This window comes from Coloeus monedula (genome assembly GCF_965178545.1).
Source record: "Coloeus monedula genome assembly, contig: HAP1_SCAFFOLD_63, whole genome shotgun sequence".
NCBI lineage: Eukaryota > Metazoa > Chordata > Aves > Passeriformes > Corvidae > Coloeus > Coloeus monedula.
Genome location: NW_028120825.1, coordinates 375,555 through 389,978, shown reverse-complemented (window position 1 = coordinate 389,978; position 14,424 = coordinate 375,555).

Sequence of the window (14,424 nt, the reverse complement as noted above, 5' to 3'; positions counted from 1 at the left end):
GACAAGCTTCCAAGAGTTCATCTCTCAATTTGTGCCCCAGTGTGGGCCAAGTGCTGGTGGAGCCTGGGCTGGCACCCTGAGCTCTCACCCCAGCTGGCACCCCCAGGCCTTTCCAATGTGCCACTGCCACCCAAGCCACAATGGTGGGGCCTGAGGAAAGGAAGGAATGAGGAGGGACTTAGGACACAATCCTGCCCTTCAGACAGGCAGATTTACCTGTGCTCCAGTCTCAAGGGGGCTCTCAGTGGATAACTCAAGCATCCCACGTGGGACACTGGGGCCAAGGAGCAGCTGGAGGCAGCTCTGTCACCTGGGCTACCTGTGTGTAGCCATATTTAGCAATAACTGAATTGATTGAAATAAAGGGTAAAAGCTTGACTCAGCCTGTAACTTTCACCTTTCTTTCAAGTGCAAAAAGAAGCAGAAAAATCCATTCATATTGATGCTTTCCAGCTATGTCTCTTTCAGATTCCCAGGTATTCATCCCCTCACAGAGTTTTAGCGGTGACACAGAAGAAAGTTCTTTGCGTGCTGCCAGAAAAACGAGATTTCTCCCATTTTTTATTTTCACACCTAAAGTATGAAAACATTATCATCACACAGAATAGTTCTGCACACTCTCCTCTGGGCAATGGAAGATTCCCTGATAGGCAGATTCCAACCCCTCCTGTCCATATTTACATCCCTAAGGCCTCAGACCCTCTGTAGGTAACCACGGGGTTCCCAGGTGAGAGGAGTCACTGTGAGAACAGAATTAAACCCCAAAGCACCTCTGAGGAGACAGCGCCTGACTCTGGGAGTGCCTCCCTCTCGCGTGGAAGGTGTGGCTTACTCAGGAGTTACTCCAGGAGTTCCTACTCTGCCCAGGCCAGGCCTGCTCCAGACACTCCCCGTGCCCTCAGAGCCACAAACCCAGCTCAGGGCTGGGCTCAGAGCTCCAACACCACCAGGAATGAGCACTCCCTGAGCCCCCTGCCCTCCCAGCCCTGCTCTAGGCTGGGCAGGCACTGAGGGGCTCACTGACACCTCCAGGGTGGCTCTTTAAAGGTGGTGGCACAGGTGCTCCACAGCAGACCTGTGCCAGACCCAACTTCTCCATGGGCAAGGAAGAACCTCCCAAAGCAGGTGACACAAAAAGCTCTGGTGTGGCCCAGGGACTGCTCAAGGTCACAACCAAAATTAGTTCTGAGCTCAGGGTGGTGTCACTTCAGTTCCCTGCCACTGCTGCCACTTCCTGCCACCTTCAGCTTTTGCTCCAGGCACCAAAATATGATTTTTTCAAGGCCAGCCCATCTAAACTATCTGAAATTGCAGCCTGGCCAATCTCGGGAGCTCCCAGACTCACTCATGAGGATGAAGTGACAGACCAGCAGTGAGCACTTCTCCCTCTTCCAGCCAAGCTGTGAATTCTCCCTCAGCTTCAGCAACCACTTTTCGTGCCAGTTCCTGAAGAGAATCTCGTGCTGAACATCCATCACTTTTTCAGTGCAGAGCATTTGGCTTCATCCTCAAGCCCTAGAAACACTCAGCTAAACCAGCACTAAAACCTGATTAAACTTGCATCCTGCACAGCACAATGAACTTGGACTTGGGCAGGAATCAGAATATCTGGGAATGAAGAGAACCCAAGAGCTCGGAGAGGTTTGCTTTGCCCTTGTCCTGCCTTGGGCTCCTGGCTCTGCCACAGCAGTTACAAGAAGCAGAGCAGCGACCTCCCCTCCCCTCCTCATCAACACAAACCCCCAAAAGCAGAGTTTGTCTCTCTCAGACCCACCTTGAGCTGTGTCCGCAGCAACAACGAGGCTGTTGAAAGCAGCAACCCCACAGCTCGGCGTCTGCAGGGCTGCACCCTCTCCATCCTACAGCCTCTCCATCTCCCCACAGCTTGGAGTGATCTGTTCTCCCAGTTTAGAGAAGGTGACACCAACCTCACTTTGGTTTGGGTACAAACTCTGAGGCAGACACTGAAGGCAAAGGAAGACGAGGCCTTGGTGGGAAGGGACCTTAAAGCCCATCCAGTGCCACCCCTGCCAAGGGCAGGGACACCTTCCACTGTCCCAGGCTGCTCCAAGCCCCAGTGTCCAGCCTGGCCTTGGACACTGCCAGGGATCCAGGGGCAGCCACAGCTGCTCTGGGCACCCTGTGCCAGGGCCTGCCCACCCTCACACGGAAAGATTTCTTCTGCGTATCTACTCTGAACTGAAGTTTAAGTATCTAAGCTCAAGTTTAGTTAGTGCTGAGCCTCTGCTGAAGATAACTGAGACACCATAGTAGGAGAGAAAGGAAACAGGCCTGTAGAACAAACCACAGGCGAGTAACAAACCAAAATGATGTGGCCAAGAACAATTACTGCCACAGAAAAGAAACCTCAGTCACCAAAAACTCCAGTCTATTCCTACATCCTCACCCAGGGGGACTCCAAACACGACACTGCAACTCATGCTCCTCCCAGCTCCACACACACATTGCTGGGACCTCTTGCAAGCTGCTCGAGCTCTCTCCACGTGCCAAATCTGCCCATGGCAGAGGTGCTGCTTTCCTGGCTCAGCTCCCAAGACTCAACTCTCAGTATTTCCGCCCTCAATACTGTAAATTTCTGGTGATCTGGAGCAAAGATTTCTGGCTTGCTGTGTGGCTTCTCACACAGAACCTGACCCCAGGGGCTCAGTCTCACTCTCTCCGTGTTTGACACAAGTCATAAAGCAAGAACTGCAAAGACATTTCGAGGCAGTATCAGGGGCCTGAGACAGCTTTTGAGATCAAAGTTGAAATCCACTGTTTTCTTTCATTGCTGTTAAACTGTACTGGAGTCCTGGGGGCACTTTTGGGCGCCACAGTATACAAAAGATACAAAGCTGACAGCATCCAAAGAAGGGACATGGGGATGGGGAAGGGTGTGGAAGGACCATGAAAGAGCTGCTGAGGGCACTGGGTTTGTTCTGGTAGAGAAGTGTGAGGTCAGAATACATCGGGGCCTACAGCTCTGATCTCCGCTCCCTGGGACACAGACAGGACCCAGGGAGCAGCTGGAGCTGGGCCAGGGCAGGCTCACGCTGAGATCAGGGAAAGGCTCTTCCCCCAGAGGCTGCTGGGCACTGCCCAGGCTCCCCAGGGAATGGGCATGGCCCCGAGGCTGCCAGAGCTCCAGGAGCGTTTGGACAGCGCTGCCAGGGATGCCCAGGCTGGGGCTGTTGGGGGGTCTGGGCAGGGACGGGGGTGGGACTGGGTGATCCCTGTGGGCCCCTTCCAGCTCAGGATATTCCAGGATTGTCTCACTCCCCAACAGGGGAGAGTCTGCTCTCACACAGAGCTGCAAACACACTGTGCAGGAGGCAGCAAATGACAACAATTGACATTGATACATTAATAAAGCCAAGATATTAAGCAAGCCAAAAGATAAATTTTCCCTTTTGTTCCTGACCAACAAGACCTGTCCCAGTCCCAGTCCAGCCACTAAGCAACTCCAGTGTGACACAGGGACTGTCTCACACCTCGAGGCCGACACACAACAGCAGCACAGCACCGGGAGTTTAATCACGTTTCCCTCATTAGAGGAGACAATTAATGATCGCTCAGGTGCACAACCACTCCTGCAGAGCGCTTCACTAGACCCCGTTCTGCAAGAACTCCCCCAGGCTGCAAAGCCCCATTTGCCAGGGACCTGAGAGAAGAATTCGGTAGTTTTAAAGGAATGTCAGGAACTAGGAATACACCTGAGTGTAGGAACCGAGAGTGCCGAGAATATTTCTCGGTTTCCATCTCGCCCGATCCATGTGTTACGGCGCAAGGCAGAGGCAGGTCCCTACCTCCCGAGCCTGGGGTCCTCCCATCAGATGAGCCATGCGCGCGGCCAGGGGCGGTCCCGGAGCTTCCATCGGGCCCTCCCGCTATCCCCATGCGGCCCGGGTTCGCGGCCGCTTCCGCGTTTGAACGGCGGCGCCTGCTGCTGACGTCATCACTCCCGCCGCTTCCATCCCGGCCTTACTTCCGCCTTCGGGAGCCCTCGCTTCCACGCCTGCGCGGCGCGGCATCGGCCGCCCCTCCTCAGTGCCGGTTACCCCGGCAACGCCGCTCGCGGCTCGAGCCGCTCCTGGCCCGGCCCCGGCCCTGCCCGGGACGTCAGCCCCGGCCCCGCTGCCAGCCCAGCCCCGCTCCCGCTGCCAGCCCAGCCCCGGCCCCGCTGCCAGCCCAGCCCCGGCCCCGTTTCCAGCCCCGCTCCCGCTTCCAGCCCCGGCCCCGCTGCCAGCCCAGCCCCGGCCCCGCTGCCAGCCCCGCCCCGGCCCCGCTGCCAGCCCAGCCCCGGCCCCGCTTCCATCCCAGCCCCGCTCCCGCTTCCAGCCCCGCCCCGCCCCCGCTTCCATCCCAGCCCCGGCCCCGCTTCCAGCCCAGCCCCGGCCCCGCTGCCAGCCCAGCCCCGGCCCCGTTTCCAGCCCCGCTCCCGCTTCCAGCCCCGGCCCCGCTGCCAGCCCAGCCCCGGCCCCGCTGCCAGCCCCGCCCCGGCCCCGCTGCCAGCCCAGCCCCGGCCCCGCTTCCATCCCAGCCCCGCTCCCGCTTCCAGCCCCGCCCCGCCCCCGCTTCCATCCCAGCCCCGGCCCCGCTGCCAGCCCAGCCCCGCTCCCGCTGCCAGCCCAGCCCCGGCCCCGCTGCCAGCCCAGCCCCGGCCCCGTTTCCAGCCCCGCTCCCGCTTCCAGCCCAGCCCCGGCCCCGCTTCCAGCCCCGCCCCGGCCCCGCTTCCAGCCCAGCCCCGGCCCCGCTTCCAGCCCCGCCCCGCTCCCGCTTCCAGCCCCGGCCCCGCTGCCAGCCCCGGCCCCGCTTCCAGCCCAGCCCCGCCCCCGCTTCCAGCCCCGGCCCCGCTTCCAACCCAGCCCCGGCCCCGCTGCCAGGCCAGCCCCGGCCCCGCTTCCAGCCCAGCCCCGCCCCCGCTTCCAGCCCAGCCCCGCCCCCGCTTCCAGCCCAGCCCCGGCCCCGCTTCCAGCCCCGCCCCGGCCCCGCTTCCAGCCCAGCCCCGGCCCCGCTGCCAGCCCAGCCCCGGCCCCGCTTCCAGCCCAGCCACGGCCCCGCTGCCCGGCACCAGCGCTTCCCAGGCCAGCCCGGTCCCGCCCACGGTCCCGGCCGCCCGCCCGGCACCTCCAGCCGCACACGGACGCTTCAGCTGCCACGCCGATACGACCGATAAGCACAGCACCTCCAGCCAGCAGTGCAATTCTTTCGGCTACTGCAGTTCCATCCTAGGAGCTTTCGGCAGCTACACCTCCTACCAGCTCTGTGTCCACACAGCCCCCGTCTGCACCGCAGCCACAGCCGTGGACACACAGCAGAGACATTTCAACAGCTGCCGTGTCACCACGGCATGTACCCCCTATCATCACTCTGATAACACCACTCAGAGGATTATCACAACAATCACACGATGCTGAACCATGTTTCCCGTGCCATTTCAGCGAAACAAATACGATTTTATCTCCAGAACAGAAAGAGGACTTTCTCAACTATACGTGGACACCTCTTCCATCACAACAGGACCAAGCACGTGTTATTAATAGTGACGTCTCGCATCGAGACATTCCATTTCATGCACATTCTTCTCGAACTTCTCAGGGACATTCAGCTGATTTTATGGGACTTTTTCATCCTCAAATGCCTGCTCAACACTTCAGTGAGAAGGATATAGTGACCAGCACAGCTTCAGAAAGCATTCCTCTATCTTCCCAAGCTTCATCTCCTTTTTTTACAACAACCAATACAACTCCAACTTCTCATATGCCTTCTTCACAGCTTCGAAATCCACAACAGGCATCTGATCCCTCATTTTTCCACCGTCGCTTTCAGCGTTCGGATGACTTTGTTCGTCACCTTTATTTCCGACTCAGAGAACGTGCAGATTATCTGCCTCCAGAGGTTGCAGCACTGGGTCCCCACCCCTCACCCATCCCGCATGCTGGCAGTACCCTACCCAGATCCACTGCACCCTCTCCTCCAGTGGCCAGATCACAGCCACCTGCGATGGCAGGTTCAGCCACTCCTCGTTTATTTCCTTACAGTGCACAGCCGCAAATACCGACCCCTATTCCTCATCCAGGAGGGGGAGAAGAACATGGAATAATAATAAAATAAGAATTTTAAAGTTGTTTATTTTATATTAATTTTTTTTAATTTTATGAGAGAACTACCTACCCCATGACATTTGAGTTTCAATTATTAATTCAGTTAAGGTTCTCTTTAAAGTTTGTTTCATCCTCTCTACCCGTCCTGAACTCTGTGGGTGCCATGGGATATGTAGTTCTCTCATAAAATAAAAAAAAAAAAAAAAAAAAATCAACAACTTTAAAATTCTTATCCCTTAGACCCTATGTTTCCCACCCAGCATGAAGCATACTTGCTTTCTTCTGTGTTAATGAGTTCTTTTGAATTTATAAATACTTGTATTAGCGGTGATGGCGCCCGCCCGCGGAGTGATCCGCCGGAGGGACTATTTGTGATGCGCTCCTGCCCGCGGAGGGATCAGCGCTGATGCCGCCCCGCCCGCCCAGCTGCTCTCGCTGCCTTTTCCCGCTCTCCCCTCTGCTCCCAGCGCTTCTCCTGCAAAGGGCGCGGCTTTTCCTGGGCTCTTTTCCTGCCGGGCTGCAGCGAGCGCTCCCCTCAAGGAGCAGGGGCAGCTTTGCTCGCGGCGGCAGCGATTCAACAGAGCAGGCCCGGAACAATTCCTGCTTAGCCGGGCTTTGAGCACATTCCTGAGCCAGCACGGCAGCAGCGAGTGAGGCAGCGGCACATGAAGGAGGCTGCGACTCTGGCCAGGCTGGGGAGGGGTTCCTCTGTAATAGAAGAACATGGAGAGACAAACCAGAAAGGGCAGGAAAAAAAGAAAAAGCCAAGACAAACTAAACTTTTTTTTAAAAATAATCCGGATCCAGAGGGACTTCTGGCTGGAGAACTTCCTGGGGAGCAATCCTGCCCCTCTGGGAGGCAATGCCAGGGCAACTCCAGCTGAAACCTGCACACAAACACCACAAAGATTTCAGATATTTGCAGGAAGCATCCACTTAGCAACTGCTGCTTAATAATTTATTCCCTTTCCCATTAAATGGTACATTCAGTCCACAAGACTTCAACACCTTTCTGGTAGTTTTATTTACAGTCTGCAGCGTGTTCTGTAAAACACAGGAGTGCTCACAGACACACACGCACAAACATTTAAAGAAGTACAGTTTATTCCAAAGGAAGTCTACGCACTACTTTTTCCATAAAAATTATTAAAAATACTTTAGTTACTGTATTCTACCTAAACCAAGATACTTGAGAATTCTTCCACAAGTGATGCCCCCTCCCCACAAAGGGCACTCCGACAAGAAGAAATTCAGGAGACTGCATCACCAAATAAAATCCTAATGGCAACTGCTTCAATGCACCAGAAGAACAACGAATTCCCACTCTGCATCCAGCAATCCCTGCTCTGCAGCCTGTCTGCATCTGCTTTTGTAGGGCTTGTGGGGCTTTTGCATTCACTTCCTTCTCCAGGGCAGTTCCCACAAACAAAGAATGACTGAATTTCTGCAGACTGTCACTCGGCAATCCTGCATTTCACACATGCAAAGGGAAACACTTTCCTTTGAGCCCTTTATTTCAAGGAGTCTCTTTTTTACTGAGCATCCAGTGAGAACAGTGCCCAGTTGTGGCTGTTATTATTTCTCTGCTTTTGCTGCGTGGCAATATTGAGCTGGAGCTCTGCAGAACACCCACTGCAGCCCTTGTCTCACTGGGGCACACCGAATTGACAAAAAAAAGGCACAAAGATGAAACTCCTAAAGCAGCAGCAGCCCCAAGTCACTGAGCTGCTGCTTCCCACCACCAACACTCTGTGTCTCAGCAAACACTTCCAACGCACGAGCCAAGGCCACAGGGGAGTGAAAAGCCCAGAGCCTGCGGGCAGGACAAGCACTCCATTGATCAGTAACAAACCAACACAGCTCAGCTGGATGGTGCACTTAAGACTGGACCTGGAAGCATCAGGAAAAGCCATTGGAACACAAGCTCAGCAGCACAGAATCCATTTGGCACCAGCTGATGAGATGGGAGGCTCTGTGTGGGACACGTTGTGCATTCAGCTTCAACTATGCCACAGCTCCACAGCAGCGCTGAAAAACTTCTGCTTTTAACAGTTGGAGAGGATTTTCTCAATGGAAGTGAAGCTGTCATTAACAGAGGAACAGCACACGATGCACAACATAACCTGCAATAAAAAGCTTTTGCTTTCCAGCATGTAAGCATTCAGGTTACTGGACTTCAGCTCATGGAAACGAATCTGATGATAGATTTTTTTTTAATTTTTCTTGGAACTAAAAAAGTAAAATCTTCCATAAAAGGATAAAGCACAAAAATACTCTCTCAGTACGTCTCAGGAAGCCATTTAATACCTTCCATGTCCTAGGAACAACTAGGCAAAACACTTGGAAAGTGTGAGCAGTAGAAATGTTGACCATTGAATGTTTGGCAGCCGTGTGCTCCAGCCCCTGGGAGGGGCTTGTCCCCCACTCCACACCAGTCCTGCAGCTCCCCAGCTATTTCTTCTTCTTCTTCTTTGGGGGCTCATCCTCAGAGCTGCTGCTGCTGCTGCTGCTGCTGCTGGAGGAGCTCGGATCCGAGTCGAAGTTGGAGGAGGAGGAAGAGCTGCTGGAGGAGGAGGAGGGGGAGGAGGAGGAGTGTTGGGTGGAGTCGCGGGAGACAAGCACTCAAGGCATCATGTTCAGCAAGTCTCGATTTATTTTTCAAAACTACACTTACTTATAGTACCTTTAATTAGCTCATACATATTGCAAAAGTCGAGCTCCTCATTGGTGGGAGCTATTCCGTGGGATCTGCAAACACGGTGGTCTTATCTTCCTCTTCCGTATGGTTTCTGTCTTCTTACTTATCTGAATGCACATTCTGTTATCTATGCAACCTCTTGCTCAAGGACTCAGTGTCTGCATCTTTACTAAGCCTGCTGTGTTATCATGACCTTTGCTTTTTAGCCATTCTTCAGAAAGACTCTCAACAGAGGAGGAGCTGTCCTCACTGTCACTGTCCTCGGAGGAGGTAGAGGAGTCCTGGCTGTCAGAGGAGTCGCTGGCTGAGCTGTCACTGCTGCTGCTGCTGCTGGAACTGGTCACACTTTTGGACCTGGGAGAGAACAAAGAGCTGAGCACAGCCCTGCCAGAGCCCATGGCACCGTGTTCTCTGCTCTGCTGTAATTATCCAAAGATCAATTTGTTGCCTTGAAAATTTCCAGGCCTCACCATCTAAGATGAATTCCTGTGCCCTCCCTCCCTTTCCCACTCCTGGATGAGTGGATTTTGGCCATTTGAGCAACGGCAGAGTGGCCCCAGGGCATGACATAGGCCAGCAGGACTGCAGAGAGGGGCAGAGAGGGAAAGCTGGCCAGGATCTCGTTCCCAGCCCTGAGCAGGGGCTTTACTGGCCTGACTGTCCTGTACTACCCGAGCTCTGGGGACAGTGAACCAGGCTCAGTCCCTGCCTCACCACTGCAGCAGGAATTCTGTCAGTTGTGACCAAACTTGTCCAGCGAACACATCCTACAAGCTCCTTCCTGGGCAGTTATTAATAAGGAAAACCAAGAGACTGTAAACAACCTTAAAGCAGGATACCAAGCTCCAGCCTTTTCTTTGAGAAGCAAATATGGCTAATTTGTGCCTGCTCAGGATCAGAAGGAGCAGCTGATCTCCTGGCAAGAGCCCAGGGTGGAGCACGCAGCAGAGCTGGGACACTGTGGTGGGGTCCTGCCACGTTCCTCACCATGGGGCTGCCGAGTCCCTGGGAAGTGCCCGTTCATTGGGTCACCCTGCTGCCAGCAGTTGTTTCCCACTCCACATTAATGTTTCATCTCCGGCATTTCAAATGCTTTGCATTTCGGTAGGAGCGGGGAGCCTGTCTCCCATGGCAACAGTGCCAGGAGTCCAGGACAGGAGAAGGAGCTGAATGGGAGCACAAACTGGAGAGGTTTCTCACCACAGCTCAGCTGATTGCTGTTACTGAAACCCAGTTCTTGCAGTAAATCAATCCCAAGTGTTTGCTCCTCCATTCTGCCACAGCTCACCTCAAATACCACTGGATTTGGAGCCTTTCAGTGGCCAGGGCAGCTCCGGGTGCCCCAGGCAAGACCTTGGTGGAGACTTTCCCTTGTCAGCAGTTTGCCAGGGGACCCTCAGAACACCTATCCTGTTGTTTCCATCCATGGAACTAGTGGGATTCTCAACCCTGCAAGAGGCAGAAGCACCAGCAATCCTGGCCCTTCCTCACTAGGACTTTCAAAATAAGCCAAGGTCTTCTGTGTCTGTTCAAATTAGCTTTAAAGGCACTGATTTAACAGAGAGGGTATTCCCCCCCTCCTGAAATTCACTGGGAATTAGAAATGGACACAAAATAAAAATGAATGATTCCTACTCCTCCATCCCTTACTCTTCTCATCAGTCCACAACACTCGCCCCATGTGACAGAAAAGAGAAGGCACACTCAGGTTAGGGTTAAACTGTGTTTACGTTCTCTTTTCAGGCCAAACTAAGGAAGCACATCCAAAACCCCCGTGCTTCAGAGTTGGTGCATTTCCTCTTCAGGCCGCTGGAACTGGTAAATCTTATTCCCAGGTCTCACTGGGAACTCCTTTTATTTCTAGTTCACACTTACAAGTAGATAGATTGTGCAACAGGGTTGGAAAACTGCTCATACCTGGCCACAGCTTTCTCAGGAACTTCCAGAAGCGATGCCGGTTGTTCCTGGCCTCTGATCCGGTTTGAAGCTTGAAGTAAATACAGGAATCCCAGCAAATATGAATCCTTCCACCGGGTCAATAAGGCATTACTGTGAACAAAAGGGGCAGCCAGCTGGAATCCCCACTGGGAATCTGTCTGGTCTCACCTTCAGGCAAATACGGCTCAGTATTTGCACTGAAAATGCTTGGAAGCAGAAATCCCAACTTGGAAAAGGAGCCACAAAGGAATAGCAAGATACTTTCCATTTTTTGAAGTGTCAGCTTCTGACACTTCACTCGTCTGTAACAACAGCTCATTTGTAGATCAGCTCTTCCTTTGACTCCAATCCAAAAAAATCTCATGTTCCCTTGAACTGTCCAGTCTCCTTCAAAGACTTAGGTTGATGTTTCTTGCAGTGACTGTGCTGATCCAAGGATCAGCTTTGTCTTTGCTTCCTGCTCATCTGTGTGTCCCTGGTTTGACATTTTGACCGTTTCCTGCAAGTTCTCTCCTCTTTGTGTGGTTTGTGTGTGACTCAGATCATCAACAGCTGCGGTGGCCCCGAGCTGGCCCCGTCTGTCCTCAGCCCACTGCTTTCTAAAGACACCACCGATTTCCTGAGAGGACACCTGACACCCAAAGAGATAAACCTCTGGGATTCCCTGGGGGAGACATGGACCAGATCCAGGTAAGGACAGAGCTGCCATCTCCCCAGGCTCCCCACGCAGACGGGATGCTTGGATTCCCTGATGCTCCTGCTTCTTCTTTCAGGGGATGCCCTGAAAGACACATTCTTCGTGAATGTCCCCTCATATTCCCACTTTCTGTCCTAGAGCCGAGTGGCCCCGAGACACGAACATCCCCACCTACATCCCCAAATTCCACAACGGCTGGGAACCACCCACAGAAATCTTCCGTGGAGCTCCCTGGGAAATAGACATTGGACACTTGCAAGAGGAAGGTTAGTCCTGTGTCCCTGTCTCTTCACTCTCCCTCCCCCTTTTCCAGAGAAATGGAGCTGCAGGGGTAGTGGTGGCGTGCAACAAGTAGTTGGCTCAAAACTCAGTTGGATCTGGTTGCCCCAGTTAAATACAGAAAGCAAATGAGGCTGGAAAAGGGCAGCAATAATGAGCCTCTCCCAATCCAAGGCAACAGCACCCTACAGCGTAACTGAGCTCCAGGGACACAGGCTTCCCTGGAGAACACCTTGACCAAAATCTGCCAGACCATGACTCATCTACCACTATCCCTCTCCTTTTCTCCGATCAGCTTTCCCCTTTCCTGGTAACACTGACTCCATGTCTGCCTTTCCAGCTCTCCTCAGCCAATGGATATCCTTACTGGAACTCCTCACTCAAGCGTGGCCAGACGGCTGAGCAGACACAGGTCGGGGATGCCTTCAAACAGAACATCACTCCACATGGAAATAGGTAATGGATCCGCACGCCCGGAGCTTTGGCTCCCACCTCGGAACCTCATGAACGCACACGGACACGTACAGTGACACTGGGACGTTTGGGCATCCTGGAGACAACTCCCTGCCACTGTTAATAACCACCAAGGGAAGACAAAGATCAGCTGAGGGGTTATTCCCATAAGCACTGTCTGCTGTTTAACCCCCAGCAGCTCTGCAAGGAAAGGAATCGCAGGTGTTTTCCACCGCAGGAGGCAAAAATATTGACTGACTTCATCAGTCCATCCATAGGTCTTGTTTCCCAACATCAGCCCAGCAAAGTGACCTTAAGGATCAGGTGACAAAGATGCTGCACTGCGCTTTGGCTCTCCATGTGTGTAGAGATGCTGGAATCATGGAATCACAGAAGGGATTGGGTGGGAAGGGACCTTAAAGATTATCCCGTTCCAACCCCCTGCCATGGCCAGAGACACCTTTCACTATCCCAGGTTGCTTCAAGCTCTGTCCAGCCTGGCCTTGGACACTGCCAGGGATCCAGGGGCAGCCACAGCTTCTCTGGGCAACCTGTGCCAGGGCCTCAGCACCTTCACAGGGAAGGATTTCTTCCCAATATCCCATCTAAACCCACCCTCTGGCAGCGGGAAGCCATTCCTCCTTGTCCTTTCACTCCAGGCTCTTCAAGTCCCTCTCCAGCTCTCTTGGGGCGCCTTTAGGCACTGGAAAAGGCTCTAAGGGCTCTCCAGAGCCTCCTCTTCTCCAGGCTGAACATTCCCAGCCCTCCCAGCCCGTCTGTGTAATGCTCTAGCTCTTGGAGCACTTCCTGGCCCTTCCTGTCTGATATTGCGCTGGTTTATTAAAGGAAATTCTGACTCTTTCTGCTATCTCTGTGTATTTATCTCCAAAGGACTGTGAGTACGGAAGAGTCATCCCCTATGTTCCTCAGCTCTTCTTTGGGGAACTCACCTACAAATGGAACTGCAGAAATGGGGAGGGAGGAAAAGGAAACAGGATGTGAATCGAGCACCTGCATAGTGACCACAGATGTCCACTGCTAGACAGACACTGATGTCAGGCAGATCATGCCCTCCAAATAGTGCTCAGAAAGAGAACAAGTTTGGGATTCCTGAAACTGCTCTGAATTGGATTTGCTTAAACAGATGTCATTAGTAAAAGCAATCAAAGAAAGAGTTTTGATCCCTCTTCCAAGCTGATGCCACTTATCATGTATCTTCCCTGCATTCTTCTAGGGAAGCTGTTTTTGATGTTGTCCTGTCCTTCTTTTTATAAGGGAGCAAAAATACTTTATTAAGTATTACTCTTTCAGTTTTGTTTCCTCTCCTCTTCTGAGATACAGTAAAGTGAACATTCAGCAGAATAGTTTTGTATTTTTTGAACACAATTCTTCTTTTATCCAACTGAGGCCCTTCTGTGATCATGAAAAAACAGAAACTGTTGTGAACTAGAGTTTACACTCATAAGAGGTTGACATGGGTCAGTTCTCCAAGGTTATTCTTAGTTCAACTGCTGTGTAAACTGTTGATGTCACTGACTGGAGGCTGCTCTTCAGGACATTATAGATATGATAATTATATGACAGAAAATGCAACATATAGTTGAATCTGACCTTCAAGTTCACTAGCTTAAAAAAGGAAAAAAAATGTCTGTAAGAAATTTGCTGCTTTTCCCATTACTAAGATGTAATAAATGCCTTCAAGTTTATACTCAGTCGACAGCATATACACATGGACAGCAGTGCCCATCCATCCAAATGTACCCCAAGCTAGGGTACATTTTAAGTGTCAATGATCACTGCCTCCAGAAAGCATTTTTGAGACAAAACAGGCAAAGTCTTTTGCATATCTAGACAATCATCCAATACTAGGATCTTCACTCTCACATAAACACTTCATGTTTTTCCACAGAGGAATCTGAGATAGATTTTTCTGAGAAATAACAAACCACCAAAAATTAATTAAATGACAAACAAGGGAAAAGCACCACTTCCTCACTCAGCACATTTTCCTTGATTTTCATTAAGCATTCAGATTTACAGATGCTGATATTGCCACAAGAGCAGTTTTTTTCTGGTTTAACTTCCTCTTCCAGTAGAGCAAGCACAGCTGCAAAATGCAAGCTCACTTCTAGGCTCTCTTACACATCACCAGTTTACCACATTCCAACCAGTCACAGCTGTGCAACACCCCGTCAGGGTACTGGGATTACTGCAGTGCCACAGACAGTTTAAGTGAGGCTCATGGAGCTGTACAA